Genomic DNA, 6,000 nt, shown 5'->3' on the forward strand with positions numbered 1-6,000 from the left:
CAACGTGAAACATCTCTTGGTATAAAGGAAAAAACTACTCATGCACTGTAATCTACCTCAGTTGGAAGAGAAACAGCCTTGTAGACAAGTACAGTATCCATCTTTAGTATTAAAATAATCCTCTCTCACACCACTTCATTGCTGTATTATCTCATGTTTTTGCAGTAGAGATTGAGCCTTGGACCTGCCACCTATAGTTCTGCCATTGAACTCTATCCCCAAATTATCTCTTTAAAATTTGCGATGGGGTCTCCCTAAGTTGACCAGGATATAACTTAGGGGGACCGCATTTCAAATATGTGTGTGTGTGTGTGTGTGTAGGGTGTGGTGTGTGTGTGTAATGTATGTATATTATGAATATTATATGGATATTCATATATAATCTGTATTTTTAAATATTCACACTGTAGTCTAGGCAGAGTTTAAATTTGTGCTCATCCTAATAGCTGGAATTACAAGCTTGTGGCACCAGGCCCAGCTCCATTGTCACTTCTTGAATCACAGTGTACTTGAAGATGTTGTGATCCTCCACAGCCTGATCCTACCATATCATTCCCTTACTGTTTATTGATACTTACATTGTTTACTGGTATGGGAGGGCCTTCTGTTTTGTGTTGCTTTTTATTGGTTAATGAATAAAGAAATTGTTTTGGCCTGTTGATAGGGCAGAATTTAGGTAGGTGAGAAAAACTAAACTGAATGCTGGGAGGAAGAAGGACAGAGTCAGAGGGAGATGCCATGGAGCTGCCAGAGATAGATATGCTGAAACTTTGCTGGTAGGCCATGGCCTCATGGTGATGCACAGATTAATGGAGATTGTAGTGTGGAGCTGCAGGCGGCTTCCCGCTGCCCTGCTCTCGGCCACCTGCTAGCTTAAAACCCAAAATAACATCACACAAATTGTATTCTTTTAAACACTGCCTAGCCCATTATTTTCAGCCTCTTACTCACATCTTGACTAACCCATATCGAATAATCTGTGTAACACCATGAAGTGGTGTCTTACCAGGAAAGATTCAGCATGTCTGACCTGATGGCTGGCTTCATTGCATCTGGCATCTCTCTGAGGAGAGGCATGGCAGTCTGCCTAACTTAAGAGAGGCGTGGCATCTGACTGAGCCATCTACCTCACTTCCTTCTTCCTGTTCTGTCTACTCCACCCACCTAAGGGCCGGTCTATCAGATGGGCCAGGCAGTTTCTTTATTAATTATCCAATGAAATCATCAGATAGATAGAAGACACACCTACATCATTTCCCCTTTTTCTGTTTAAACAAAAAAGAAAAGCTTTCACTTTAACATAGTAAAATTACATATAACAAAACAGTTATCAAGTAAGAATTACAGTTACAATATTTATATCTACTTTATCTTTTATCATAACTAAGGAAAACTATAACTATCTATTTATTCTTCAACTCCATCAAAGACTCCAGAAGGATATAATATTACCTAGGTGAACAAGAAGTAAGCTACTTCCAAAACTCTAGAAATCACAGAGACATCTTGCTACCTGGACAGTCACCCAAAGTTCTTTTGTACCATTGGGGCATCCATCTTCAGCCTTCAGGTCCATAGTTTCCAGCAGACATTTCCACGAAGCAGGAAATTTCGAAGGCAGTTCAGTCACTTTCTGCTGTGTCCTGCAGAATGTCTCGCAGACCCTTTCATGAGTCAGGAACCCCAAAGAATCATCTCACATTTAGGCAAGTTCAGCAGTCCTCTCTGTGGGTTCTCTGTGTCCAGTTTATGCAATAGTCCAAGCAAGAGCAGTTTCTTGACCAATGGCTATCAAACTCCATAAGTAGCCTCTTCGATGCCCATCTTTCTCTTGAAGTAGTTTGTGCTGCCAGGAGCAGATTTGTCTCATTGTCATGAAAAGTCCTAAGTTATTAAGACATTTAAGTGGAATATTCTGTAGTCTTTGAAAGATATGAAGAATGTCTATCTTACTGAAATATATCTCTCTATATATAGAAAATCTAACATGACTACAAGCTTAACTATTATTGATGACTATCCATCAACAACCTATATTTCCTAATTATACATTACATTTTAAGTGAACTACACAATCACAATACCTTAATCAGTATCAGAAATAAATATAACAAAACTGACCTTAAATTTAAATCACTAAAGCAAAATCCATATCAATGCAAATTATTCATCTCCATATCATATCCCCCTTTAAATGTAAAAGAACATTTATAAACAATATTTGGGAACATGGACGCAGTTATTTCTCTCCAAACTGCTTCCTACTGAATGGGGAAACTGTTAATCAGATCTTTCATGGTGTAGCCTGTGTGCTAGATTCATCTTAGTTGGCAGTTAAGCAAAGTGATTTTTTGAGGGTATTCGTTGCAACCTTTCAGGAGGGCGTGGTCTATCATACCATACTGGGATAGAAGCAATCCATAGGGTCTCATTTTCTGTAAAAACAAAAGAAGAATCTCTTTTCCAAAGTATCATATCCTTAGATCCAAATTCTGAAGTCAAGGTATTTTCAAAATATCTATCTTGGATTAGTTCAGCAGCATTTATAAACAATATCTTTTAGCAGCTGTTGCTTCTTCCTCAGCATTCAAACAGTTCAAAGAGAGCACAATAGCATATAGTATCAAGATTCTCTGTGTATTTTCCATCTTTATGCAGCTTTACTTAACCTCTATTTTGTTTATTTTTACTTTTACTTTTTTGAGACAGGTTCTCTTTATATCTTTGTCCTGAAATAACTCTGTAGACCAGGCTGTCCTTGAACTCACAGAGATCCACTGGCCTCAGCCTGGGATTAAAGGTGTGTGCTACAACACCTTGAACTCACAGAGATCTTTCTGTCTCTGCCTCCCAGGCATTCGGATTAAAGGTGTGTCCTGCCACACCTTGAAGTCACAGAGGTCAATCTACCTCTGCATCCCAAGTGTTGGGATTAAAGGTGTGTACCACCACAACAAACTACTTCCTTTTTCTTTCTTTCTTTCTCTTTTTTTAACTGTAAAAACTTTAACTTTTTGCCTGCATGTATTTTTAACTCACTGTAAACCATTTAGAGGTTTTCTTTGTCTTTGAATCTCTCTTTACTATATATCTCTCTTTTTCTGACCACACGAGTCTTTAATTTACCCACCAAAATCGGTAGAACTAAAGCCGTAACTTTGGCGGCTGGATCCAGCCCATGCCTTAGCTTTCTAGCCTCATGGCGGAGGTACCCGCAGAAGCCATGTTTATCGCCACAACTCTATGGCATTTCAAGGTCCCTGCCAGCAAGCAAGCTGCAACAGTGTCAAACAACAGTCAAGACAGCCTGCTTGAAAGAGTCAGAGTTTGTCCTGGCAGTACAGACCAGAATGCCAGCATTTTAAAACAGCACAACTTTTTTCCTGCTATGGCTGAAAACAAACAAACATGCAGTCAGCTTTTATCAACGCTATTTAAGTGTTCCGTAGAAGGACCTCTTAAAAGAGCTGCAGGGTTTTGCAACTAAAGCTGAGTCAGGAAGCCTCTCTTAGATGAGAACGCTTGCTCAGATCCGAGAAATTGCTGCTATCAAGAAAACATGCCTTACTCTATTCTTTCCCAAGCTTTCTCAGGTTTTCTGTAGATTCAGTTATCCACGTTGGCGCCATTCTGTAGTGTGGAGCTGCAGGCAGCTTCCCGCCGCCCTGCTCTCGGCCACCTGCTAGCTTAAAACCCAAAATAACATCACACAAATTGTATTCTTTTAAACACTGCCTAGCCCATTATTTTCAGCCTCTTACTCACATCTTGACTAACCCATATCGAATAATCTGTGTAACACCATGAAGTGGTGTCTTACCAGGAAAGATTCAGCATGTCTGACCTGATGGCTGGCTTCATTGCATCTGGCATCTCTCTGAGGAGAGGCATGGCAGTCTGCCTAACTTAAGAGAGGCATGGCATCTGACTGAGCCATCTACCTCACTTCCTTCTTCCTGTTCTGTCTACTCCACCCACCTAAGGGCCGGTCTATCAGATGGGCCAGGCAGTTTCTTTATTAATTATCCAATGAAATCATCAGATAGATAGAAGACACACCTACATCAGGAGATAGATTAAATTAAGATGTAAGAGTTAGCCTGTAAGAAGCTAGAGCTAATAGGCCAGGCAGTGATTTAATTAATATGTTTCTGTGTAATTATTTCGGGTCTAAGCTAGCCAGGTGGCAGGAACAAACATGCAGGCCCTCCTCACAACAGTTTACTGATATCCAAATATTTAACTCTGCACACAAGTTCAGCTCCTAATCAAACATTTTAACCAATATTTGAGTGCCTACTTCAAGTATAGCATCAAACTGTATAACAGACAAATGATTTCTTTTGTTATTGGTCTCAGAGAACTCATTTTCTATGAGGTATAAAATTTAAAAAAATGTAAAGGTAGTTATATGCATTAGGATTATGCATCCAGGCAGTGAGTATTGCTAGCTACTTTACACTGTATTATTTATTCTACTGGATACTTTTTAATCATAATCCTAGTAGCAGATATAAACTGTTTGTAGATGAAGTAATTTATCTAAGTCTCTATGGATGAGAAGTAGCAGGATCAACATTTCAACATGTCAATGAAATAGGTCATTAATCACTATTATACTGTAAGGTTTAATAAAGGAACAGCAGAAAAAGAACTACTGGTCAGTTGAGTGTTTTGTTTTTTTTTTCCTGGTAAGTTCTATTCAATGAGTGTCCACCTATATTATCTGGATTTTCTTTAATGAACCTGATCTCTTCCATAAAGTCATCCTAGACCAACAGAGTCAGAAGTAATTTCTTTCTCAGCCAGATTCTATAGTACTGCTCTTCAAATAGTCCAGTGGTGGATGGAAATAATTTTGTCCATTTTTATTTCACTGTACTTTATGTATGTGCATATTTATATTTATGATATAATATTGGTACATTAGTACTTAGAAAGTCAAGATACATGATCAAAAACACTTTACTAATAAAATATCCCATCAAAATTTCACTCTTGCCAAAACTAGAGTCATCTCCTGGTACAGCATATGTCCTGGTGGGCTAGAGTTCTCAGAGAGGATCTTCTGGTCTTGATGTACTGACAGGAGCAGCCAATGCCTGTGTTAGTGCTCAGGGCAGAAATGTGCCTTACTTCACACATTAGAGGATTGGTCCTACTTAAATCCACTCTCAGTGCAGTCAAGCTTAGTCGTATTGTCAGTATTGCCCCTCACAAATGACCTTACTGAATAGTTTGTAAGTCCTTCTGGGCTGATCTCTTTAACCCAGATTTCACATCCTGACATGCGTAAAGTAAGTCCTTTCAAGATGACCACAGAATGCAGAAGAGAAAGTTTGTATAAATATTACAAACAACTGGGCAGAAACCCACATGCTAAGTAACCTAAGAAAAAGCAGGAAGGTGATTAGTCATAGAGTCTTTGGGTTCTTCATCCATTGATAGTCGAGCATCTTGAAAATTCGCTGAGAGACCAGGACTTTTCTCTATTGGATGCCTCAGTTGAGGATGATAACTTCAGAATCTCAGGGACCAGAAAGCACTTGAGAAGGGAGAACAGAAAGAACAGATGCGGCACAGGAGAAGATAGAAGACACCTTGAGCAACATCCACAAGCACCCCTGCCCAGATCCGGCCGTAAGTGTGAAGACTCAGTGTGGCACTCCTCACCTGTTCATACCGTAGCCACACACTGCCAAGAAAGCTTAGGCTTCTGAAGCACCCAGAATCTACATGCCCGGAAAGAGGGTTCTACTTCTCTACATAAACCCATCAGCCCATACCAGCTGTCAAGACCAAGAAGCGATATCTGTAAAAGAAATCCTTTCTTTTAAAATGTTTGAAATGCTTCCCTCTTTTTTGTTAGTTTTCTCAAAACACAGAAAAATACAGATCAGAAAATTCACCATCACCCATTAATAAACTGTTACCCTTTATATATTCCCTGACAACTTTTTTTTCGGGGGTTGGGGGAAGCAGTAAATCCATTTAGTAGGA

At 39.4% G+C, this 6,000-nt stretch overlaps 1 non-coding gene across 1 annotated transcript; it reads left to right on the forward strand.

Annotated features, from left to right (window-relative positions):
* The first annotated feature begins 5,000 nt into the window (after positions 1-5,000).
* LOC119808569 lies at positions 5,001-5,131 on the forward strand. Its single transcript, XR_005284493.1, has one exon. It is a non-coding gene; the product is annotated as a small nucleolar RNA SNORA3/SNORA45 family (small nucleolar RNA).
* Positions 5,132-6,000: the final 869 nt, after the last annotated feature.

The sequence above is a fragment of the Arvicola amphibius genome, chromosome 2 (genome assembly GCF_903992535.2).
Source record: "Arvicola amphibius chromosome 2, mArvAmp1.2, whole genome shotgun sequence".
Classification (NCBI taxonomy): Eukaryota; Metazoa; Chordata; class Mammalia; order Rodentia; family Cricetidae; genus Arvicola; species Arvicola amphibius.